General features: G+C 43.3%; 1 long non-coding RNA gene across 1 annotated transcript; it reads left to right on the plus strand.

Annotated features, from left to right (window-relative positions):
• The first annotated feature begins 370 nt into the window (after window positions 1-370).
• LOC128340522 (uncharacterized) lies at window positions 371-26,014 on the plus strand. The gene is made up of 4 exons (XR_008313774.1): window positions 371-471; window positions 6,730-6,852; window positions 23,182-23,346; window positions 25,569-26,014. It is a non-coding gene; the product is annotated as an uncharacterized LOC128340522 (long non-coding RNA).
• Window positions 26,015-26,329: the final 315 nt, after the last annotated feature.

Below are 26,329 nucleotides of genomic sequence, written 5' to 3' on the forward strand. Positions count from 1 at the left end.
CCATAATTCCAAAATACAGGATTCGACTGAAGCCATAACAATAACTAAAAAGGAACAGGTGGGACCCAAACAACCAAGGTTATTTGTTTGTTTGTTTATTACATTTTCTATTCCACCATTCTTCCATGCTGGCACTTAAGGTATCACACATGTAGTTCTCAGGTGTCCTTCCATCCAGGCAATGGCCAAACCCAGACCTGCTTAGTTTCATTCCAGTGGCTGTCTCACATGCCTTCAAACCAACCTTAGCAAGTTTCTGGGTTTACACTCTGGTTTTCTAAGCCTCACTTCCTTCCTACTGAAACCCATTACACCACTCAGGGAGCTGCTCCCAAAAGTAAGAGCATGCTCAGTGATACTCAATGCAGTAGGTGGTCCATGCAGGGGGAAAAACCTCATACGCATAAACAAATGAATTACTTATTGAACCAACAGAGATCCTTGCAGTGGCTGGCAGCAAGAACTCCACAGGTCAGTTTCAGCATTCAGATAGTTATGCAATGGATATGATTGTGCACATAAATGTCTCTTTGGGCACAGTCCTGACCTGTACACAATTATGCATACAGAAGCCCCATTGAAACCCATGGCTTTAATTAACCTAACATTTTATGTTCTCTGTTTTTATTTATATTCATAGCAGTAGCAACTTCAGAAATCAGAGAAAGCTGTATTTTTATTTCACTTTATTTTTCAAATTAAAAATCACACCCAAACAGAGACAGAATATCAGTTACAAACATTTTCAAAAATCCAGAATGCCTTCAAAGTACAAAACATTGTCATTATGCATTCATCTCCAGTCTATATGATTTATTAGTATGTTGGTGCTCACATCTGTTCTATTTTAAGAGCATTTGAGTTTGCAATCAGAGAGGTGTGATGACAGATGTATACACACAACTGGCTATACTTATCACATATAAAGGGATGGACTGTTTCTAATGAAAAGTAGCTTAGAATTTAGAATGCAGATTATCTCTGTTGAGCTTGGAGTGTAAAACAATATGAATGTGGCCACATACAAAAAAAGCTGGAAGTACCATAGAGTTTCCTGTGAACTATTTCCTACTGTCCCAACTATGTCAGGACAGCCATGTTTTCCAGAGCCCTGTCCTGGGGAAAACCACACTCTCCAATCCTCCCAATGTTAAAGAAGCAGCTAGTATTTTATGTATTTAGCTCTATACATTGGCGCAGCGGGGAAATGGCTTGATTAGCAAGCATGAGGTTGCTGGTTCGAATCCCCGCTGGTATTTTCCCCCAGACTATGGGAAACACCTATACTGGGCAGCAGTGATACAGGAAGATGCTGAAAGGCATCATCTCATACGGCGCAGGAGGAGGCAATGGTAAGCCCCTCCTGTATTCTACCAAAAGACAAGCACAGAGCTCTGCGGTTGCCAGGAGTCGAAACTGACTCAATGGCACACATTACCCTTTTACCTTTTATACACTCCTACATTATACATGCCTTCTAACTGGGCAAGAGGCATTTTATGCCTTCTAACTGGGAAAGAGGCAGTATTTATAGTGATGGCTCCCTTATATTCAGCAGGAGGAAAACAAGTGTCCATATTAAGGCCAGTGTGAATATGTGCCATATTGTGGGTATCTCCTTTGTGTTTGTCCTGATGATCAAGACAATGTTCCATGGAGCTCGGCTCGCACTCCCAGATGATCCATGCTGCCCCAAGCAGCATGGATCTCTGGAGGCTGGGATGATGTGTCCCGGCCTCCGGATATCCCACAATTCACCATACGGCAAGCATGGTGCAGTGGGGGTTACCCCCGTGAGACAGATGCTTGATCCCCCGTGATCAGATGCTTTACCCCCGTGAGACAGATGCCTATTTCTGTGTCTGTTCAGGCTGCTCATGAGAATAGGCTCATACTATATTGCAGGTTTGCCCATCGATGGCAATAAAAAGTCGGAGACACATTCACTTCTTTTTACACACGTTTGTTAATATAGCACTGTGGGGAAGGGCCTTCAATGAAATTGTTATAACGTGTAGCCAACATGTAAACAGAGGGTGCATCTGCACGTTGGATAATACTTGTTTGGTTTGTTTCTGGCATGGATCTCATTTTTGCTATGGCAAGTTTAACTTTAATGAAAGGGATAGGAAAGAATGTTCTTATGAAACAAAAGGAAATGAGAGAGGAATGCTAATGAGCTACAGGTACATACTTGTGACTTGGTATTTAACCTGCTTGATCTGTAATCACTTTAAGCCTTTAAGAGACACCAATGCCTCAAATGTCATTCACACTACCAAATACTTCTCCCCATTCCAGGGTCTTGTACTCCCTTTGACCAAGATCATAAAAGCTTAACTTCAGCAATATACAATGTTTTATAAAGGAGGCAAAAGTTTAGATTAACTAAAGCTAACTCTTTATTGGAAACTGGATCTGCAACAGATAATCAACAGACCCACCTAACCTAATATAGGAGCAAATATGGGCAAAGTCCTGTTTCAGAACAGGCAACATTTCCCCATATCAGATTGGCAGAGTCTTGCTTCCCTCAATTCTTTAGTTATTCATTCTTAACTTTGAGGCTTGTAATGGCCAACTGAGGTTACTTGCTACTGTTCCTGGCCACCTTATCTATCTATCTATCTATCTATCTATCTATCTATCTATCTATCTATCTATCTATCTATCATATTTAAAGGTATGTCAGGGTGACTATGACAGTGTTGTCACTATCCTTAAGCTTTTCTTAAGGTTCTCAAACTGGGGTCCCAAAATGTTGCTGTACTACAACTCCCATAATCCCTTAAGAACCCCTGGCTTAAGCCAATTTGTCTTGCTTTGATGCAAGACAGTCTCCTGGGTTACTTCCAAGCTGCCCAGCCCGTAAGCTCCTTATAAATAAGGAGGTGGTGTTGGAGTCTCTCATGCTTCTGGTGCTGGGGGACTTCAATATCCACTTTGGGGCTGGCTTGTCTGGTGCAGCTCAAGAGTTCATAGTGGCCATGACAACTATGGGCCTATCCCAATTAGTTTCTGAACCAATTCATGTTGCTGGCCACACACTCAATTTGGTCTTTTGTTCAGATCAGGGGGATGTTCTGTGGGTGGGGGATCTGGTGGTCTCCCCATTGTCACGGACAGACCACTACCTGGTTAAGGTTGGTCTCACAGCCACAATCCACCAAAGCAGAGGTGATCATCCTATTAGAGTGACCATCCTATTAGAATGGTCCACCCCAAAAGGCTGCTGGACCCAGCAGGTTTTCAAAAGGCCTTGAAGGGCTTTGAAGTTGGTGTGGCTGGTGATTCTGTCAATGCCCTGGTGGGAACTTGGAATAGGGAACTTACCAGGGCAGTAGACATGATTGCTCCTAAGCATCCCTCCCGTCCTGCTCCAAGAATGGCCCCTTGTTATACCGACGAGCTGTGAAGGCTGAAGCAGCTGGGTAGGTGACTGGAATGCAAGTGGAGGAGAACTCGTTTCAAATTTGACAGGATGCAGCATAAGACCCATTTGAAAGCTTATGCAGTAGCGGTGCGAGCAGTGAAAAAGGGATTTTGGCCAGCCCGCATTGCATCTGCAGGTTCGCATTCAGCAGAGCTATCCCGGGTCATGAAGAGTTTAATTTCTGCTCCTTCTACTTCAGATCAGTCCCTGGCAGTGTCCTCTGTGACACTTTCAATGGGTTCTTTGTAGACAAAATCTCCTGTATTCAGGCTGTCTTGGACTCTACTACTTCTGCAAGGTCCATGAAGGAGGTGTCCAGCAATCCCTCTTGTGGTATTAGGTTGGATCAGTTTCAATCTGTGACTCCTGAGGATGTGAACAAACTGCTTGGGGTAGTGTGGCCTACCACTTGTTCGCTGGATCCTTGCCTGACTGACTTGGCTGCTTCAATCTAGCAGGGAGATTGTTGGAAGCGGCCTAGTTACTATCATAAATGCATCACTGAAGGAGGGTAGGATGCCTCCATGCTTGAAAGAGGCAGTGTTTAGACTTCTTAAGAAGCCTTCCCTGGATCCCTTAGTGATGAATAGTTATAGGACAATCTCCAATATCCCTTGGTTGGATAAGGTGATTGTGAGGGTGGTGGCCGACCAGCTCCAGATGGTTTTGGAGGAAACTGATTATCTAGACCCATTTCAAACTGGCTTTAGAGCTGGCTATGGGGTTGAGACAGTCTTGGTTGGCCTGATGGATGACCTCTACTGAGGAATCGACTAAGGGTGTGTGACTCTGCTGGTTCTTTTGGATCTCTCGGCAGCGTTTGATACCATCGACCATGGTATCTTTCTGGATTGTCTGGGGGAGTTGGAGATAGGGGGACCATATTATGCCTATTTTGAAACAGTTGCACTGGCTGCCGATATGTTTCCGGGCAAAGTGCTGGTTATTACCTTTAAAGCCCTGAATGGCTTAGGTCCAGGTTACCTTAGAGAGCACCTTCTTCTGCATGATCCTCACCAGATGTTAAGGTCATCTGAGGAGGTCTGTCTCCATCAACCACCAATGCTTCTGGTGGCGACTCAGAGGCAGGCCTCCTCTGTAGCTGCTCCTGGGCTGTGGAATGCACTCCCTGCAGAAATCCGTAATCTGAATTCTTTATTGGCCTTTAGGAGAGCTTTCAAAACCTATCTGTTTGGTCTGGCCTTCCAGGGTTTTTAAATTGTTGTAAATAGTTTTAATGTTGTAACCTGGTTTTTCAGGGTTTTTTAACTGTTTTGAATGTTTTAACTGTTGCTGTTTTATGGTGTCTTACAACCTCTGTTTTTAACTGCTAATTGATTTTAATTGTTTTGTTTTAATGTAAACCGCTCTGAGCCATTTTGGAAGGGTAGTATAGAAATCGAATGAATGAATGAATGAATGAATGAATGAATGAATGAATGAATAGGACAACCGCAAAGTAGACACCATTTTGACCCTTTAATTTTTCACTCAACCACACTATACCTAGATACAGATAGGAATCCAGCCATACAGGTATCCTTGCTCCTTTCTGTCATAAATAGTATCACAGAGACCACGATAATACAAATTTGGGGGGAAAACATTATCCTGCCTTCTTACAAAATGTACACCCTCTTCATTTGCAAGCTGTGGCCAAAGGCCCGTTCACACATTATGTTCAACACTTGTATAATACAGATCTGTACACAGGTATAATCATTTGCATGTTATGTTGAATGCGGGTACAGAAGTACAGTTCCTCTCTGTACCATGAATTTGAAGGGCCTGTATCCAGGTTCACTTTTAAAATGAACACAGGTACAATCATTCACACAAACACGTGTATGAGTGTACAGACATCTGTACACTCCTACAGCATAATGGCTGGACTGGGTTCAAGATTCTCCATGTCTTATGTAAAATTATTATGTTGCATATTGCTGTGCATTGCAGGTTTCAGATGCTGCATGAACTTTTGTCGCTCATCCAAGGTCCCCAGATGATAAGACTACAATATGCTTTATAGTAACATACAATGCAATCACAGAACCTTATCAAAGAAATAGACCGATAGATGGGTCAAATAGTCTCCTCCTAGTCTCACTGCTGATTCTGATGATCAGCTGGCTCACTTCTGTTCATATAAGTAGAGCAGCCATCTGAGCAATTGTTTGCTGACTTTAAGTGTTGGTTCATATGAAACACTTGTGGCTAATTTACAAAAAAAAAACCAAAGCAAAATAAAACTGCTCATGGGAGCTGTATATATTTGAATGAGCAGTATAATATCAAAATTTCAAGTTCATGTGAGCTTGTGACTCCTTTTATATGCAACCACAAGTATTTCAGCTCCCAACATATTGCTGAAACTAATTTGCACTCATAGGGGCCATTCACATGACCTACCTGGCGGGTGGGTGGGCAAAAGACTTCCCAAACCTTGCCTCTCCCCCCCACCATATGATAATTGTCTGATGGAAGCACTGAGTGTGCTCCCGCACAATCCCTGCTGCTCTGTGCACTGCAAAGCAGCGCAGATCACTATGAGGCTGGGATTTGTTCAGGCCTCTGGGCATCCCAAAGTGTACCGCATGCTGAGCACAATGCACCGGGGGATTCTCCCAGGGAACGGGCACTCTAGGTGCCCATCTCTGTGTCAGTGCGAGCTGACACACAATCCCGGGAGCCAGGTTAAAAGTGTGTTTGCACCCTTAACCCTGGCTAACAGCCGGGCTTAAGCGCTGGGTTTATCATCACATTACCACTGGGATCCATGTGGACTCCAGCATTTCTCACAGGCAGCCAAGCCCAGGCCATTTATGTGCTGACGCCGAGGGAAGGATGCCAGGGGATGCATCCCCTCGCTGCGGTGTGGCATTTTAAAGGGGCAAGTGGCACAAGCTGCCACTTGCACAGAGGTATTTCCATTTTAAAAGCGCCAAGGTGAGGGTTTGGACGTGCCCATCTCCTCTTAAGGGAACCCCTCACCCCATGCCAAAACATTTCGGTGCCTCTCCAAAGAGGTGCTGAAAAGCTTTGGGCTCATCCCTAATCTCTAGCTCACACTTCTGCTGTTATGTTAGGAATCTTGTTTATGCAAGGTAGTTTGTTTGTTTTTTAAAGTCTTTTCTATCTCCAGGGAATGCTGCCATTTAATTCCCATCTTTAAAAAAAATAATAAAAAAAATCTGTCTACTTGTAAAGAGACCAGGCCAGAGTAGTTTTCTAAAAAATTGGCTAAAATGATTATTTTAAAACTTTGGTAATTAAAAGCTTTTTTTATCACTTCCCAGCCAATGCCATCAAAGTGATATCATTCACATCCCGGAAGGAACAGAAATTTCAAGTAGCAGCATTACAGTATCTATGAGGAACCTCTTCCCATGTTGAGGAGCAACACATGCAACAGTACACAGGTTGGCTTCTCCAGATCTACTTTCTGCATTCTTTTTCTAGACCATTTGCCAAATGGGTCTATGGCCAGTTCAAGATACTGAGATGAATTATTTCAGCAGCACATGGAAAGTAAGACATGGTCTTTCCTACAGGACTCCAAAACTATTTATTAAGTAAAGAATGCTTGTGCAATTATTTTGTGCAGGTTAAGCCTCATACAAAATAAAAGGTAAAATATGGCACCAATTAATGAGATTTCAGAATAAAAAATATTGGAGCAACTACCATAATCGAACACTAACACAGAAACATCTGTGTTGCCACCAGTTAACCATCCTGAATGCTATTAGGTCCATTAAGAGTAAATATTTTTACAGAGCTACTATAGTATTTATTTATTTGTTTGTTTATTTTTATTTTTACATTTTATATCCCGCTCTTCCTCCAAGGAGCCCAGAGTGTTGTACTACATACTTAGGTCAGTCAGTCCTTTATTGTGGTCATAGACCAGTGCATAGCATACTTAGGTTTCTTCTCACAACAACAACAACCCTGTGAAGTAGGTTAGCCTGAGAGAGAGTGACTGGCCCAGAGTCACCCAGCTAATTTCATGGTTGAATGGGGATTTGAACTCGGGTCTCCCTGGTCGTAGTCCGGCAATCTAGCCACTATACTACGCTGGCTAGTATAGTCTGTGTATAGTCTTTGTTGGATACTTCAGCTGAGTAACAATGTCATATTAGAAGGATACCTGTAAGCAAGCACAGGCCTTCAGTTCAGAGATACTCCCATACACCACTGAATTAAAGAATTAATTATTTGTCAGAAGCTTGGTCTGCCCAAACCAGTGGATGATCTGCCAAAGGATGACCCTATACCATGCTCATCATCTTGCATTCTAGTGCTTGCAAGTGAGTCATTTACGTGTTTTATCCATGCCCCTCCTTTAAGTACATTTTTCATATGCTTGAAGTCTTTAAAAGCTACAGAGAATATATACCTGTATGTAAAAGCCTGTTTGCCTTTGTCAAGTAGTTTCTTTCCTTGAGGATTCGGAGCTGTGTCTGACACAACATCAAGATTTTCTTTTTGATCTTCATCTGAAAAGTCACCGGGGTTATATATTGCGAAAAAGAGTTGAATACCACAATGCATACTTTTTTAAAAAAAAAAAAAGCTCATCCCATTCATCTCTGCCAGTATAGTAGTCATTCTTGTCTTAGGTACTTGTGTTTGTTGTTCATTCTTCTTCCTCAGTTCCTTTAATTACAATTTGAAATGTTTCAATGCATACGTTACATGGTAAGTGTGAGTGAATCTTCCCAGAAAATGTTGCAAATCATTTTGAAACTGAGCTGGAATTCAAGTCAGCTGGAGGCCCTTCTAGCTCCATAAAGAAAGTTTATACTGTGCTCAAATGTTATTATGGGAACAAGTCCTAGGAGAAAGTGTGAGCAGGTGCAACGGCTGTTAACCTCCTTCAGAAAGTAGTACACAGTGCAAGACTTCTTCTGCCTGGATATTCTGTTTGTTCTCCCCATTATCCTGCCAAGCCCACTGTGTGCCAGCAGTTCAAATCAAACCCTCTAGTGAAAACACCACTGAACAGACATAATTTGATCACACAGGACGATGAGCCAGTTTCAATTTTGTGTGTCACATTTGCTGTTCAGCTAAGCGGGGGGTGGGGAAATGATTTAGTGCATTTTGGAAGACTATACTCTATGCTCTGGGTCATTTTAGAAAATATGTTTATTCTGAAAAACGCTAGGGCAAAAATATATCTTTACAACTATGAGTTAAATTAGAAAGTGAGAGGTGGATCTGTTCATACAATGACTCTACTATTTCAGGACACACAGGTAACACTTGTGCTGGACTTGGCTTTGATTGTTGAATGAAGTAATCTGGACTAGGTAGTCTTAACTGTGAGGAGCTAGTGGACAGTTGCTCCAGAGGTTGGACTAGAGAACCCTTTGGTCCTTTCCAACATTATTCAATTCTGTTTTCAGTGCATCAGCCCAAGGCCCAAAATAATACAATATGTATAAAACAACATAGGTGAAAATGTTATACAAGCAGTCAAAGTGAGCCATCAGTCAGTTTGTTTATTTATTTATTTGATTTCTACAACGCCCTTCCAAAAATGGCTGATTGTTTAAAGCTGATTGTTTATAGCTGATTGTTTTGTTTTTACCTGATTGCAAGCCCGTAGCCAGCCCAAAGGTTGTGGGCTGGGGGGGGGGGGCAAAGTGGGGGGAAAGGCAGGAGAGACAGTTTATCTGGACTTTTACTTTTTAAGACAACTTGAGGTCTGGGGGCACTTATAATTATTTGTAAAAATAATGATGATAATAAGAGGGGCAGAGTATGACCATGTGTGATTGATTAAAGGGATTGCCTGAAAACTCAGAGTGAATGCATTACTCCAGGCACCACCTTCCTTGCAGCTATCTAGCCTTGACAGTAAATATAGGACCAAAATCAGTCCCACCACTGTATTTACCAATGTACACTCCTTAGGCACATATACAGAACTTTACATGCAGCAAAGGGGAGCGGTGTAGGGTGTGAGGCAGAAGGCTCCACTCTGCCCACCAGAACAAGAATCTCATATGCATGAAAGGATGGGTATGAGGAGAGACTTCTCGTCCTTGAAGATGTGATATTTGAGATCATATCCATTCTCAGCAAGCTGCCTTTGGTGTGGGTGGATGGCTGGGAATACTACTACTGTCAACTAGCAAAAGCACACTGGGTGGTGCAGCACTCTAGGAACAACATTTCATGTTCTAGTCCATTGATTGATTGATTGATTGATTGAGTGCTGTCAAGTCAGTGTTGACTCTTAGCAACCACATAGATAGATTCTCTCCAGGATGATCTGTCTTCAGCTTGGCCTTTAAGGTCTCTCAGTAGTGCATTCATTGCTGCCGTAATTGAGTCCATCCTCCTTGCTGTTGGTCATCCTCTTCTTCTCTTTCCTTCAACTTTTCCCAGTATTGTGAACTTCTCAAGGGAGCTGGGTTTGCACAGAATGTGTCCAAAGTATGATAGTTTGAGTCTGGTCATTTGTGCCTCGAATGGAAATTCTGGATTGATTTGTTCTATGATTCATTTGTTTGTTTTCCTGGCTGTCCATGGTATCCTCAGATAGGATACTAGTCCATTGCACTGCTATAAATGCACATGGACAGGCACCAGCCTCTCCTCTTCCACTTTTATTTGAGTACCAGTGAAGCACATGGATCACCATTATGATGCCAGTAACTGCCCCAGCATCAGAGACAGGAGTGGGATGGAGCTAGGCCAATCTAAGGCAACTTCCCTTTCATCAATAGAGGGTGTCCTGCATGTTCTGTGTACTCACAACATCCCTTTATATTAGCCTGAAAATCAGTTGCCATATGTGTGGGTACATCATCCAGCTCTTTTGCAGGATAAAATGAATTCACATCCATTTCTCATCTATAAGTAGAATGCATTGCAGCTATGTATGTGCACATGACAAAGGATTATTGTGAGTTTTGCAAAGAAACTGTAGTCATGATCATTACATCTGCCATAGGTTTATTGCTAGTCTAGCCACTTGGTATGCAGTAACCCCAGGTTACTTGTACAACCAGACGTCTAATAATACACGGAGTGAAATATAAGATTCTCACCTAAAACCACCACACAAGCTGTTCATTAAACAAAGTAAGGGAACTATAAATTACATTTATTAGAAATATTATGTACCCTGATGTGATTAAGGGGATTTGCAAAGCCTGGAAAGAAATGGGCACTTTGTCTCACCTGAAGATGTGTCAAAAGCAATAATAAAGCTTGGTATGCTACCAAGAATTTACTATATTGATTTTGGAGCTCAGTCTGTGGGTACCTCTCTGTTAAAATTACACATTTGCAATACACACTGTGTATAAGCAAACAAAATGTTTAGAGACTGGGCCCTGGGATGGGCAAGATCTTAAAAGCAGGACCCAATCCAGCCTAAATGTAGCACACTGCCCATGAGTAGAGGATTTCCATAGGGTTTAATAGATCACTTTGCATTTTGTTTCCCAACCTACATGTACATGCAAACGTAAAGCAAGGGGCCACTGCAGAAAATGCAAGGTCTGTGCATGCTTCCCATATCCCTAACCAGAATCCATACTTCATGCAATTTACTCCTGCTCAGGAGCACAGGTCACTTGCATTGCAGAGAAACAGAGGGCTGCATAGGGAACAGAGTTCGGTAGAGCCCTGTGAGATTCCCTCCATAGGGTTGCTGTGCACACCCAAGTATGAATCAACACCCCTTTTGTTTTGTTTTTAGTCAGTGAGGCTCTTCTCAGGATCATTGAGAAGAACCTCTAGGGGGTTTGCAGGGAGAGCGAGCTTAGCCCGCTCTCCCCGCAGATGAGCAGCAGTCTGCTCTGGGCAGCCGCAGCAGCTGCCCACACAACTGCTGGCTCCATCATGGAGCCAGCTGGGGCTGGGGAGTTTGGGGGCCATGAGGCCCCCGGAAGCTCCAGCATGCCCTGCACAAGCGTGCAGGGCATGCTGGAGAGACCCCCGAGCCGGGTGGCTACTTTTCAGCCTCCTGGTCAGGGGTCTACTCGTGAGTAGCCACGCCGCAGCAACTCATGAGCAAAAAAACCAGGTTTGCGGAGCGCTCGCTCTGCAAACCCAGTTTAAGGGGAGGGTTACTTTGGTGGGTTTACCGCCTGGCGGGCCCAGTGGTTCACATGGTCAGCCGAAATCGGGCTAGGCTCTCCTAGCCCGATTTCACCTGATCATCGGAATACCCTCTATGGCTCTTAAAGTGCGAGCCAGGAGCATTACATTGCTGGAACAAACTTATGTCCTCCAGGATCTCAGTTCAATATCAGAAAATAAAGCAAGGCATCGACACACCCAAGTTCATTTTTATATTTGAAGTTATTTAAATGTTTCTATTGTAATCTAGCAAGGAAGGAAAAAAGTTTTGAAGCAACCTTCTGTATGCCTATGGCAAAGCAGATGCACATCTAAATGCACACAATGTTCATCCAAGTTGTTCATCAAGGCCCCAGTGAACTGGCTGGATGTGTCTTCTTCATGCACATAAGAATGGGGATATCCATCAGGTGCCATCAGCGACAAGATACCCACAATTAGAGCTGGACTGGCATATTAGAATGCACTTGTCTATAGAAAGAACAAAGTAAATCTAGGATAAAATGTGCTTTCATTAGATTTTGCTTACACTTATTTATTTTATTTTGTTTTTTACATTTATATCCTGCTCTTCTTCTGAGTAGCGCAGAGTGGTGTACATGCTTATTTTTATCCTCACAACAACCCTGTGAGGTAGGTTAGCCTGAGAGATACATGACTGGCCCAGAGTCACCCAGAGAGTTTCTTGGTTGAATAGGGATTCCAACTCAGGTCTTCCCAGTCATAGTGCACCCTAGGACTAGTCTATTCTATTCTATCCACTATGCTAGGCTGGTTCTTGACATGTCTAAACATCTTCAGCTATACTTTAAAAATAATGGGCATGAGAGTCTATTACAGTTTTAAAATAATAGGCATGACACAGCCAAAGTTAAGTGCTTTTCAATCCCATTGATTTCAAGAGGTGAGAAATAAGTAGCTAATAATAACAGGTAGTAATAATTAGTATAGCACTTTCTGAGTGTGCAAAGCATGTCACGTGTATTATGCTGATGTAATCCTTACAAGAAGGGAGAGCAAGCATTAACATCAACATATTGCTGTTGGGAGAGACTGAAGGTGAAGAAGGAAAAGATCACCTGATAAGGTGAGAAGGAAAGGCTACCTAGCAAGCCGGTGGCAGAAGTGAAATTCAATCCAGAGAAGTCTCTTAACTGCTACTCTATATTATCTCTTGCCTAGTTCTCTCAATAAAATGTGCTTATATGGTACCCAATTATTTCTAACCTTGGAAAATAGTAAATACTTGTAGTTTCCTACCAAGTAAAAACAGCATTTGTGTCTGTGTGGCAAGTAATACAGCACATATTTTACATGACAATTACTATGTTAATATGTTCCATATGATCTTACTGGAAAAAAAATTCTGAAATGTCTAGCTTCAGTTTTATGGAGATACAGCCCAAAATATGAAGCCCTAAATGACTGAAAATAAAATGGAAGGTCATTGTTTTGAGGTTAATGATCAAGGCCTTTAAGTCTTTCGCCGGACATCTTTCAAATTTCTTGTTGGTTTTTAGCATATTAATGTTTTAAACACTTTTGCTTTTAGAAATTCCTTGCCTTGGTGCAGTTTTTAATGCTGTTTAAATTAATAAATTGTATATATACTGGTTTAATATTGTGATTTTATTTTAAGCCACTTTGCACAGCATTTTGCTTAAAAGTAGGGTGCCGATTTATAGTGCCGAAAGTAGGGGGGTGCTGATTTATAGGTTGTAGGGGGGCACCATCCCTGTCCGATGTCTATGGGCCACCTCCAGCCTCAGATGCAAGATGCCTCTAAATATGAGCTGCAGGGTAGCAACAGCAGGAGAAAAGGCATGCCCTCACCTCTTGCCTATGGGCTTCTCAGAGGCATCTTGTAGGAAACTGTGGGAAACAAGTTGCTGGACTAGATAGGCCTTGGGCATGATCCAGCAGGGATGTTTTTATGTTGTTAGGTTCCCTGCCATAAGTGACAGAAATTAGATGGATTTCAAGGTTTTCTCAACCAGCTCCATCCTGGAGATGAAAACCTCATTTGGGAACAGCCTACTTGCCTGGATGTGTATTCATGTGATTCATTTTGTGTTTGGATGAGCATCTGTCTCCTCATCCAAACACCTCCCAAGTCCTTTGTCCCTACGGATTTGCTGGATATGTGCTATTAACAAGCGTAAATAGCTACAGGGGATCTGTGATTTGTTGGCAGATTATCGGAGTGGGGTATGAATTGGTTACTACTCCATAAATGCTTCATTTCAGTTCCCTGTAGGCTGACCTTAGAATGATGTCATTGTTGTACTGTTGGCTTATGCCCACATCTCACCCATCTTGTATGACTACTGACAGAGATTGGCTCACATTAAAAAGTGGGTTGGCCCCTTCCAGTTAAACTAGTTTGGCCAGGCTGGGAGATGCAAAAGATACAGAGTTCTTCATAGAGCCAGCCAGCCTCCCTGGGGCTAGAATATCCAGGTGGGCATGTAGTCAGCATGAAGGAACTTCTTTTTTCTTTCTCTTGATCTCTTTTATTCTAAGATAGGCCAAAACCACGCAAAGGTCAACACCACGCAAACAGAGATGTCTTTAAATAAATACCACTTTACTTTTTTCATTCATTTACTCACCTTCCCATGTCTCTTGGCTAACTAATGTTATTTAGTAATCACTTTGTGGTTTACTGAGGATGTTTGAGTCATCCCTAAATAAATAAATAAAGTTGTTTCTATAATTCCTGCTAACTGGGCAAACAAACACCTTTCTCCAGTGACTATTGATAGCACCTACTTTGTTTTGTTTTGTTCAGATGAGCCCTTTGAAAGGACAAGGGATCATCTTATTTTTTTCTATGTAACGCACTTTGAGAACTCTTTCATTGAAAAGTAATATACTGCTGTATAATAATAAACTAAACTAACTAACTAACTCAATCAATCAATGAATGTTTTTGACACTCCATAATTAGTGGAGTGGGGTCATATTTGGATCTTTGATAAGAGGCATCCCTGCAGTGTGAAGGTTGCTTGGTAGTGACAGATGAATAACATTTGTTTCTAAAAGTCTGGGGGTCCCTTAAAAAGGGATCCAAGGGTGATCCGGGAAATTACAGGCCGGTTAGCTTAACATCCGTTCCAGGCAAATTGATGGAAAGCATCCTCAAGAATAAAATTGTAAAGCACACAGAACAGGCCCCGCTGGGAGAGAACCAGCATGGCTTCTGCAAAGGTAAATCTTGCCTCACAAACCTTTTGGAGTTCTTTGAGAGTGTCAACAAGTGTGTGGATCAAGGTGATCCAGTTGACATAGTATACCTGGACTTCCAAAAAGCTTTTGACAAAGTTCCTCATCAAAGACTCCTGAAGAAACTGAGCAGTCATGGGATAAGGGGACAAGTACATGTGTGGATTGCTAACTGGTTGAAGGACAGGAAACAGAGGGTAGGTACTGTATAAATGGAGAGTTTTCACAATGGTGGGAAGTAAGAAGTGGGATCCCCCAGGGATCTGTACTGGGACCGGTGATTTTTAATTTATTCATAAATGATCTAGAAGTAGGGGTAAGCAGCAAGGTGGCCAAATTTGCTGATGATATCAAACACTTTCGGGTAGTGAAATCCAAAACAGATTGTGAGGAGCTCCAAAAGAATCTCTCCAAATTGGGTGAGTGGGGGACAAAATGGCAAATGTGGTTCAGTGTTGGCAAGGGTAAAGTGTTGCACATTGGGACAAAAAAACCCCCCAACTTCAAGTATACGTTGATGGGATCTGAGCTGGTGACAGACCAGGAGAAGGAACTTGGAGTTGTGGTGGACAGCTCGTAGAAAGTGTTGACTCAATGTGCGGCAGCTGTGAAAAAGGCCAATTCCATGCTAGGGATTATTAGGAAGGGGATAGAAAATAAAACTGCTAATATTATAATGACCTTATACAAAACTATGGTGTGGCCACACCTAGAGTACTGTATACAATTCTGGTCACCACATCTCAAAAAGGACATTGTAGAACTGGAAAAGGTGCAGAAGAGGGCAACCAAGATGATCAGGGGCCTAGAGCACATTTCTTATGAGGCAAGACTACAACACCTGGGGCTATTTAGTTTAGAAAAAAGAAGACTGTGGGGATACATGAAAGAGTTCTATAAAATCATGCATGGTGTGGAGAAAGTGGAGAGAGAGAAATTCTTCTCCCTCTCACATAACACTAGAACCAGGGATCACTCCATGAAATTGATTGCCAGGAGGTCTAGGACCAACAAATGGAAGTACTTTTTCACACAACACAAAATCAACTTGTGGAATTCTCTGCCACAAGATGTGGTGTTGACTACTAGTGTTGATGGCTATAAGAGGGGTTTGGATAACATCATGGAGGAGAGGTCTGTCTACAGCTATTAGTCAAAGGGCTATAGGCCACCTCCAGCCTCATAGGCACGATGCCTCTGAATACCAGTTGCAGGGGAGTAACAGCAGGAGAGGGGGCATGCCCTCAACTCCTGCCTGTAGGCTTCCAGTGGCATCTGGTGGGCCACTGTGTGAAACAGGATGCTGGACTAGATGGGCCTTGGGCCTGATCCAGCAGGGCTGTTCTTATGTTCTCATGAACTCCCCATCTTGACCCTATAATCATCACACATCCTGTGACAGGGACTTCACAGAGGCCACAATGCAGTGGTGGATGGTCAGGAGGGGCAAAGACAAACAAGCTAATAATGGATAGGACTTACCAGCAGCCAGGGAAATCTTTAGAACAGGGAGCTTCTTCCAGCCCCTCCTCCCTTGCCTGCAATTTCCTCTTTTGATCTTACTGGCTGGAACACCTCTACACAAGCTGCTGCAGCCAATCTCATTCCTAGGGGGCTCTTCCTGGTACTACCTACAGGAAGAACTAAAATACTGGGTTAAAAATGCACTTCCTGGTTCATACTTCCTTCAGGGAGTGTATTTTTAAGATGGGTTTTCCCTTCTTCCTGGAGCCCCCTAGGAATCAGATTGGCTGGAGCAGCTTGCTACACACCTACTTGTGTGTAGGTGCCACGCAAAGCCATGCAGCACTGACACACAAACATTTAGCCCACTTTTTAGGCGTCCTTGCACCCAAAACCCAGGCTACGCAGCAGGGACACTTAGTGGGCTTGCCACCATGCTGCCACTGGGAGCCATTCAACTCCCAGTGGTACACACACACACACACACACACACAGAAAACTTGGCTGGACTTACCTAGCCCGGTTTTCAGTGTGCATGTGAATAGCTTCTTAGTCAGGGGGGATAGTAATGTTAGCCCACTTTATAGAAGTATTTGAAGGATTATTAAGATGACATATATTAAGTATTTTAAGGACCTAAGAAAAGCAGTGTTGTATACACTTACATAGTTATATGTAGTAACACTACTGTTAGGTAAAATAAGGCCATCACTTGTAGGTTGGTGTCTACTATGCATGAAGATGACACCTTAATGGCATGCAGATAAATACAGCAATTCAAGGCAACCTTCCATCATGATGGATTTCATAAGTGGTTCTCAGCCCTATGAACAAGTTGCCCATCCTTTTCTTTTCTTGCTATTTCTTGTTGATAGATAAAGACAGATAGATGTGTGCCTATGCCTGATAAAACTAATGTAAATTTAATCTTCCATTTCTTGCTGGAAATGAATTGCTGATGCATTTGATCACTGACCACTCAGTCTTAGAACTGAATAGGTGAATCATAGCCCTGCCAGTATTTTCTGAAAAATTAGGCTCTGTGATTTTTTTTTTTAAAAATGGAATTTTTTTAGACCAATAAAAAATGATATCTTCATCCTCCCTTAGACTCTGAAGATAGATTATTTTGCCCTAAAACTAATATCTACAACTTAATGGAATTCTTCAATTTGTCATTAGTGCTGGATGTTGATCATGATTTAAGCTGAGTCTGCATTGAGAGCTAACAAGCTAGCTTTGATTGAAAAATAAAAAATTCAAAGTCCAGCAATTGATCTGTCAGAGAAAGTAGAGTTGTTTGATATGCCCTTTGTCTCATTATCAAACAACTTCAAATTTTTAATTTTATTTGGGGCACAATCCAAGCAAAGTTGGGTATGTTTAAGTTGCTTTCCCCTGCCACCCCAGTGATGAAGCCATGCTTTACTGTTCAAATCAGTGAGACAAAAGTATTTAACTTTGGCTTCACTGGTTCCTTTACTCTTAAATTCTCTGTTGGCTGTAATTGCAAAGCTGCAGAATAACTGCATTTTGAGTAATGTATTAGCATTTTAATACATTAATAGAATTTTGGATGTTTAAGGCGAATTCTTTCTGTTGAAGTCAATGCAAGTTTTGCTAATTAATTAAAGGACTGGAATCAAGATGGACCAAAACTATAAACTGAAACTAATATCCGTTTAATTTGGAGGATTACATGGATGAAATCCAAATGCAGTGTTCCCTCCGTTTTTGCATGCTTGTTTTGTAATCAAAGTTCTCATGAAGAATATCAAAAAGAAATGGCCATGCAGGAACCATGGGAAAATATCATACGAAACAACATGTACAGCATTTTTCGTGTGCAAAATTCTTCATATACATTAAGGCTGCTCACATAACATGAGCCGCCTGGAGTAACCCATGCATCTCATGTTGTCTGGAGCGCTGGGAGCGCTCTGCTCCCAGCTGCCCCAGAATACGATAGCCCTTTTATTTAACCCAGGGTTTTACCAAGGTTAAATGAATCTGTGGTTCATTTAATCTCAGTAGGTGATAATCTACACCACAAACATTCTATGAGCCAAGTTGTATGAAAAGATGGTGACTGGCTGAAGGCTACCTAGAGAGCTTTGGTTATGAGTGGAGATTTGAACCTAGGTCTCCTTGCTTATTTTAAAACATTCAATCCATCATATCACACTGATGTTCATTGTGGATAGTAATAGTTCTTCTGTCTCCCTGACTCAAAAAACATATTTTGCCACAAAAATTAGCTCTCATGAGTTATCTCATATCCACATTCACATGTCTGCTGCCATCTTGGAAAATTATAGGTATAGAATTAATGCCACAGATAGGGCATGTCTATCCAAGTTAATTTTGTACCTACGTGGTCCAGAAACATACACAAACCTCAAATCTCTCTGAACATCTACTTTTACATAGAGATCTGTTTTGTAGCCTGATCTGGACTAAGGAGTATAAAGTCTAGAGTCATAATTATGAATTGAACAGCAAGATTGTGGCAGACATTTTAAGTGTTCTGGCTTGATGGCTCTTTCAAGGTTGTTCCTTACAAGTCCCACACAATTCTGGAAACCATTGGGAAAGAAATAGTTATATGCAGTTCAAACCTGTGCTGTATTAATATATTTTTATTAAAGTTTCAATAAACTTTAATAGAACCAACCCACTACCCCAATCCACCCATAAAGCATATCCAAAGAAGGAAATAAAAAGGAGGAGGAAAATCAACATGCTTTAGTCATCATCAAAATCCTAACTTGGTTACTCATTCCCTCACAACAGGCCCACAAAGAACCCTTTCTCACCATCACGGAGACAGGGCTCCACACTGTATAGGAGGAAGCTTTGAAACACTTACCTCCCCAGAAGGCCCTGGTCTTCTTGCTGGGCAAGTGGATCGCCCAAACGTTCACCGGCTGCTACTGGCACCTGAGAGGTTTGAGGGCCGGATTGAACTCCCATAATGCACTGTGCAAGTGTGCGCTGCATTATGGGGAGCCTCCAGATGATCAGCAAAATGGGGTTAAGAGAGCACTCACTCTCTTAACCCCATTTAAGAGGGTGGTTGGCTTGGCAGATTTGCTGCCAAGATGCCACCAGGATCAGGCACGATCCCGGCAGTTCTCACGTGCAGGCAAGACTGTGCTTGTCTTCATTAGCCTGGTTCTGCCTGCATGTGAGAACAGCCTCACAGTCTCCTTCCAAGATCATCTGTTGTAACTTCCCTTCTCCAGTCTCTTTGCACCTGCTTCCTTCCATCCCAAGCTTCATCGGGAGCCCTGCTCTTTCTCTTGGAACAGGGACAAATTACAGGACAAACTGAAATGGTTTTCTAGGCTGGCTCAATCCTAGGCCAGTCCGCATTTCTTTCCCACTTTTTCAGGCAACAGGAAGGTTAGTACCTCCCTCTGATAGTTTTGTCCATGCTACTCCACTTCCTGGTTCTTATTTCCTTTCCTCCGTTACGTTTCCTGCATTCATTGGCTTCTCCTGCCACCCATCACCACACACATTCATCACAGCCAAAGCAGGAGGAACTCCCTTATCAGGCTTCTTCACTTTCATCCAAGCTGGCAGAGTGATGCGGTTACATGGGGAAACCTCTGAGAAGCCCAGTGGCTTAATGTTGATTTGAGGCTCTCCTTCCTTCTCTTTTCAAATATAGGTGGGGCCTGGAGTAATTACCTGTAAGCAAGGACTGTTTCTTTAGCCCAAATTCATCATCTGGCCCCAGCTGTCCCTAATTTAAGGTTCCCATGTACAGGACTGAGGCCCTGATGACATTGCCAGTTCTCTTGGCATATGGATGGTTGTGAGTACTGCAATGCTATTGGATGTCATCCCTAGTGCCAGCCCTATGACATCCTGGACATTTCTAAGAATGTGCGTGCAAAACCAGGCTAAGGAAGCCCAGCCCGGTTTTACACATGCGTGTGTACCACTGGGATCAGGCCTGATCCCAGTGGCACCATAGTGGCAAACCTGCCTATGGAGCCACCCTCCAAAAGGAGATTAGGAGAACGACTGCTCTCCTAACCCCGTTTCTGTGACTGTCTGCTTGCAGCCAGGGCTGGCCAATTGTGGGGCTCCCAGTTGGGGAGGGGGGATCCCGATAATGCACTGCACACTTGCATGGTGCATTATGCGAGCTCCAGGGGGTGGGGTGGCATGGGGCGATGCGTCCGGCACCCCGACCTCTGGAGCTACTAGCAACAGCTGGTAATGGTTTGTTACTGGAACCAGATTGTCTGTGGGGAGGTAGGCCTCCTCCCCACTAGCCCTCTTGCCCTTTCTCATACTCATAAGAAAGGGCTCTAAGGCTATTTTAAGCCTGCTTAGGTGGCAATAGTTTATCTTTTAGGCATTATAGTAATAATATAGAAATAAGGGAAATGATGATTAGCAACAGTATGCACGCAGCATCAGCTTTGGAACTTCTGAAGTATAGGCGTTTCTGTGCAAATGTGCAACCATTTTTGCAGTTCTTCCTATGCTCCAGAAGCACTGTTTGACCTGTGATCCATGGAAACATCCCTAAGGGCTGTGCAACCTTCAGGGAAATGTTTCCACTGTCAAATGGCACTTCTGGAGCAGGGGCAAAGGGGCAAAAATTGTTGTAGTCTTGTGCAAGAGCTTCTATGCTTTGAGGCTGGTGCTGCATGTATGCTGCTGCTAATCGCTGTTTCCCATATTTCCAGTTTTTCAGTGAAGTACCAAGAAATAATCATAGAAAGCTCCTGTAAGGATACATCCAATATTCTCTTTTCTCCGTAGCCCTATTCACACATGATGTTCCACACTCCGCCCTGTGTACAGTGTAGACAGGTACAGTTATTCATATGTTGTGTCAAATGCAATACACTTCCATGTAGTTAAAGGACTTGCACTCGGGTTCACTTTAACAATGAACACAGGTATATTAATTCACACAAAAACAAATACATGGGAACAGTCTTATGAATGCAGGTACAACATAATAGGGTAGTTCACACGATGATTACTGGAGTAGGAAATGCCTCCTATCCAGTGTTCCCTCTAACAAAGATTCCCAGATGTTGTAGACTACAACTCCCATAATCCCCAAACAAAAGCAATTGTAGTTTGGGATTCTGGGAGTTGTAGTCAACAATATCTGGGAATCACTGTTAGAGGGAACACTGGTCCTATCCTAGTTTGGGAGCTGTGCACGCTCCCACTATTTGATCGTCTGCAAGGGGAAAACAAGGCCATCGGCTCCTTCCATGCTTGTGTGCTAAGCAGCAGCTGGGTCAGAGGGCAGCATTTCCTCCTACCTCATTCAGCAGCTAGGCACAGCTGCAGCTTCTACCCTAGTAATTATCATGCCTACTGCCCTTATATTTGAATAGGGCTTCTCTTGCTGCTGCTTCTGTGATGTAACTGCAGTTTTATTGTTTTTTCTATTGTCTTGTTTTATATTTTATTGTATCTGTTTATAAATTGTACGTGGCCCTGAGAGAGCCCTCTTACTAAAGGCCAGCCTATCAATTTATAAAGTAAATACTGTAAGTAGTACTGAAGTGCTTTGCTGAATCACAGTGTCTTTTCAGTTGTAGTGATGGATCCACTACAAAAGGGATGTGACTATCACCTTTGATCACAAGCCACAGTAATTACATGCAAGTGTGTTCTGACTTGTCAATATTAACTCAATTTTTCTCAAGTTTATCGGAATAACCCAGGGGCGTAACTATAGGGGGGGCAGGGGGGGCACGTGCCCCGGGCGCCACCCTGGTGGGTCACATGGGGGGCGCCAAAAAGTGGCTCAAAAAGTGGCAAAAAGTGGATTAAAAAGGATGGCATGAATAAGGAGTCTTTAGCACTATCACCCTAGTCCCTCGAATTACTCTGGAGTCCTTGGTTTTCGGTTTGTTAAAATACAGTCACTCACAAGGGAAAGTCAGGAACAGAACCAGGGCGTGAGGGAAGGGCATCATAATCATCATCATCATCATTGCATCATAATTCTGATGTCTGAGATACAAGCCAACTCCACAGGGTTGTTGTGAGGAAAAACCTAATGTAGTATGTATCATCATTGCATCATAATTCTGATGTTTGAGATACAGGCCAACTTCACAGGGTTGTTGTGAGGAAAAAACACATGTGTGTCAGTCAGATGTATGTTGGGGGGCGGCGGGGGGGCACGATGGGGGGGGCGCAATTTCAGTGCTTGCCCCGGGAGCCGTTTTCCCTAGTTACGCCTCTGGAATAACCCATATAGATATTAATGCCTCCAAAATATCACACTTGCATTTTTACTATCAGCATAACCTGAGAACTGAAATTATAGACACACATGGATATTAATATATGGTGTATGGCTCAAATCTATGTTTCTGTAACATAGTTAATGGCCAGCTGGAAACAGCCATTAAAATTATACTGCCTTTGTATTATTTTGTAATCAGCTCCACTTTTTCTTGTTGTACATATGTTGCAGATGCCAAAACCAATAACATAAAAGCAGGGAGCCTTAAATTAAAGCAGGTAGATGTAAGCAAATTACCAGTATGTGCCATTCATCATCTCAAATGCCACATCATATGGATAATTTGAAACTTTCCAGAATGTACAGTTTCCTATGTGCAGCTAAAATGTAGCTGTAGAGAGTGTCAAGATCCTAGAGCGAGGGAATGAACTGGAGCTGCCCAAGGCCAAGTCTAAATTACACCCCAAAATGGCTTCCTTTTATAATTATGAATTTCTCGCTTTTGGGAAAGTGGGACTCAGTAGGTGTAATTTACTTGTTTGGACAAGTTATAGCCCTCTTTTCATGAAGCCTCCACCTCTTTTATCTGATGCACACACCCTCGTGCTTCTCTAATGCTGTATGGCATGTGTGGGACTTTTCCAGTGGCAGATTTCCAGACTCATATATAATGTAAACAAAATAGTCTCATTATGTAACTCTCTCCCACCTGTAGTGAAATTAATAAAAATCGGAGGAGCCGGGACAAACTGGTTGAGACTTTGTGAGCCAGACAATAGCTACAGCAAGTTATTTCTGAAGCTTGTCCACAACGTGGGAAGTGGAGCCTGTTAGAGAGCTTGATTTCTTGATCTGCCCCAGCTACAGTGGATGTGCACAGGTAAGGGAGCACTGCTAATTAATATTGTCCAGAGACACCGAGTTAAAGTTCCAAATAAAGTTGTTGATTCAGGAAATCCATCAGGGAAATAGATTGAGATCTACATGTCTCATTGATAGTTACATACAGGAAGAGAGCGAGAGAGAAGGAAGACTGTCTCTCTAGGAGCTTTCCCAGACAGCAGGCTTTACCACGGGTTTACTGCAAGGCTTTACTGCGAATTCAAATTCGCCCAAAAAAACTGACGTGAAAAGTGGATTTTTTTTTACCCCGAACATAAATTGGGCTAGGCTCCAAGCCTAAGGTGCAATGAAAAACCTGAATCATGTGTGAAGTGCTCCCCAATACCCTACAAGGACTTCGGTGCGAATCCAGCCAGTGTGTGAATGTACACCCTCCATTCTGAGCTAAAAGCCCCATCAAGAAATGCTCCAGGTGAGAGAAGAAACCTGAGTCTATCAGTCTAAGGAAGGGGAATCATGAGTAGAGAAAGCATGGTCAGAGGGGGAATGCCCTTACTGACTTTCTCTACCCCAGTGCCCCTAGTGGTCAATAGGGTTGTGATAAATAGCCCATTAATGTTCTCCTAAAAGCCCTTGCAGATTTAAAACCAGAGGTTGCAGGCCCCAAGAGAGCCTCTTCTCAACCCTCAGCCAGCAACCCAGATGAGGGAAACAGATCCAGCAACCAATAGGAATGCCCAGGTCTGGCAGAACGCCAACTCATTGCTCCTTCACCAAAATGCAACATGGGTGGCGGTTCAACCAGTGAAGCTGCAGAGGCAGATCCAGGACTTGCAGCTTCAAGCTTAAACTCCTCTAGTTCCAAAGAAGATCATAGCAAGGAATTTCTCTCCCAAGTAACCCAAATGGACTCGGATGAAGCCCCGACAGATACTGTCTGGAGAGACGTCTTTGGAAAAATTCCTTCACAGCAAAGACAAAGGAAAGGAGATGTGTGGTTGTTCTTTCCTGACCCCAAGCCTGCAGTGGAAAAGTTTAAAAGGATTGTAGGAGACAAAGAGTACCCCTTAGATGCAATTAAATGCCTGTATGAAAAACTTACTCCCAAGGTCTCTACTGAAGCAGACCTCCCTCTAACTTCACTCTTTGAAACCCCTGGCTCTGAGACAGACACTTCAGCAGCTACACCAGCACACTTGCAACCTTAAACCCTGAAGCAGAGGAATTTGTACCAGCACAGGCCCCTCTCGCCTCAGTAAAAGCCCCCAAGCCTGCTGAACCTCAGGTTGTAGCCTGTGACCTGTGGGGGAGGTGGTGACCTGTGGCCTGTGGGGGAGGCCAAACACAGAAGCTAAAGTAGGAATAGCCAAACTCCAGCCCGGCTCCTCCTGGACACCGGAGCTGCCCTGACCATTTTGTTACCTGAGTGGACATCCGGCAGGAAGCCCACCAGCCACTCAGTTCAGCTCAGCAGTTATGGAGGCACAGTTCAAAACATACCCATTGTGCACAACATTCCCCTCCAAGTTATGAGAGGAGAGCTGGTCTTGTGGTAGCAAGCATGGTTGCATATGAATGGGAGACCTGATGTGTGAGCACTGCAAGATATTCCCCTCAGGGGATGAAGCCGCTCTGGGAAGAGCAGAAGGTTTCAAGTTCCCTCCCTGGCTTCTCCAAGATAGGGCTGAGAGAGATTCCTGCCTGCAACCTTGGAGAAGCCGCTGCCAGTCTGTGAAGACAATACTGAGCTAGATAGACCAATGGTCTGACTCAGTATATGGCAGTTTCCTATGTTCCTAAGTTGAAATGCACTTTAGAATGTGAAGCCCACAGGGGTAACAAGAAGGGAATCCCTAAGTATTCTCAGTTCCATGGAGCAAATGGTTTCATTCATCACAGCTCAAACCCTTGAAAGGAGATCTGCCTTTAGAACTGAATGTGGTTCCCCCAGACAAATAATTCTGTTTGCTCAGCTCAATGCTATCTCTAACCTAAAAAATGTTTTTTTTTCAGCAGCTAAGTTTGCCCATCCTCTTTCTCACAAGAAGGATGCAGCTTGGAGCCCTTTGGTTCCATTCCCAAGAGAACTGGAAGGCTTCTCCCTTTTACTCCCCTCAGCCCTTGTTGACATGCTTTAGTTTGTGTAGTTTTGAAGCCCGCATCACAGACAATGCCTGGCAAAAGTAGTAGAATGAGTAAGATACTGAAGAAGGAAAATGCCTTTTCACTGACAGCAACCCCTTGTTTTCTCATGCAAAGGAGTAAAATGTACAGAAGATGGGATAGGAGAGAAACAGCCAGACACTCAGCCTTCCAAGCCCTTGGGAGGATCAGCCACGGTCCTGGGGTTCACATCAGTTGCTGGTGCTAAGAGTCGATGCCATCAGGAGCTGTAACTCCAACAGAGCAAACAATGAAGGAGGAAGTATGCTGTATCAGCCCCATCCTAGGCTTCATATTCACTATTGAGCATGAAGGACTGTCCTTCAGGATCCAGTACTAGAGCCAAGAGTGCTCCAGTTTCATCAGCCCAGCTTTAGGACCCAGCCCCTGTGCCTCCTCTGCCACTGCCAGAGTTGCACCATTGCTGCCCTGAATTTGCTCCAGTCTCTCGTGATCTTCCAAGTTACATGGCACTGGCAGAGGACATAAAGATATGGCCCTTATGCAGCATGCCTAAATGCTGGTTATTGATGTTGCTGTGCACCTATTTGAGTGTTTTTAGTTCACCTTCTCCAAATAAGCCTACTCAAGGACAGTGCTCCAGCTGCCCCATGCAGCTGCGCCTGCCTTTTTGATAGTTTTTCAGATTGTCAATAGGCATATGGTTACAGGTGAAAAGGGATGTGCGGACCGGCCCAACCTTGAGCTGGTCCGACATTGAGCTGGCCCAGCTCAACGGCTCATCCTAGAGCCAGACCAGGCCCAGTTCGCCTTGAGGTCAAGCCGAACCCCCCGACCTGGCTTGAGGCTGGTTCAGGTGCTCTATAGACAAAAACAATACCCCTTGGTGGCTTCGG

The sequence above is a fragment of the Hemicordylus capensis genome, chromosome 1 (genome assembly GCF_027244095.1).
Source record: "Hemicordylus capensis ecotype Gifberg chromosome 1, rHemCap1.1.pri, whole genome shotgun sequence".
Classification (NCBI taxonomy): Eukaryota; Metazoa; Chordata; class Lepidosauria; order Squamata; family Cordylidae; genus Hemicordylus; species Hemicordylus capensis.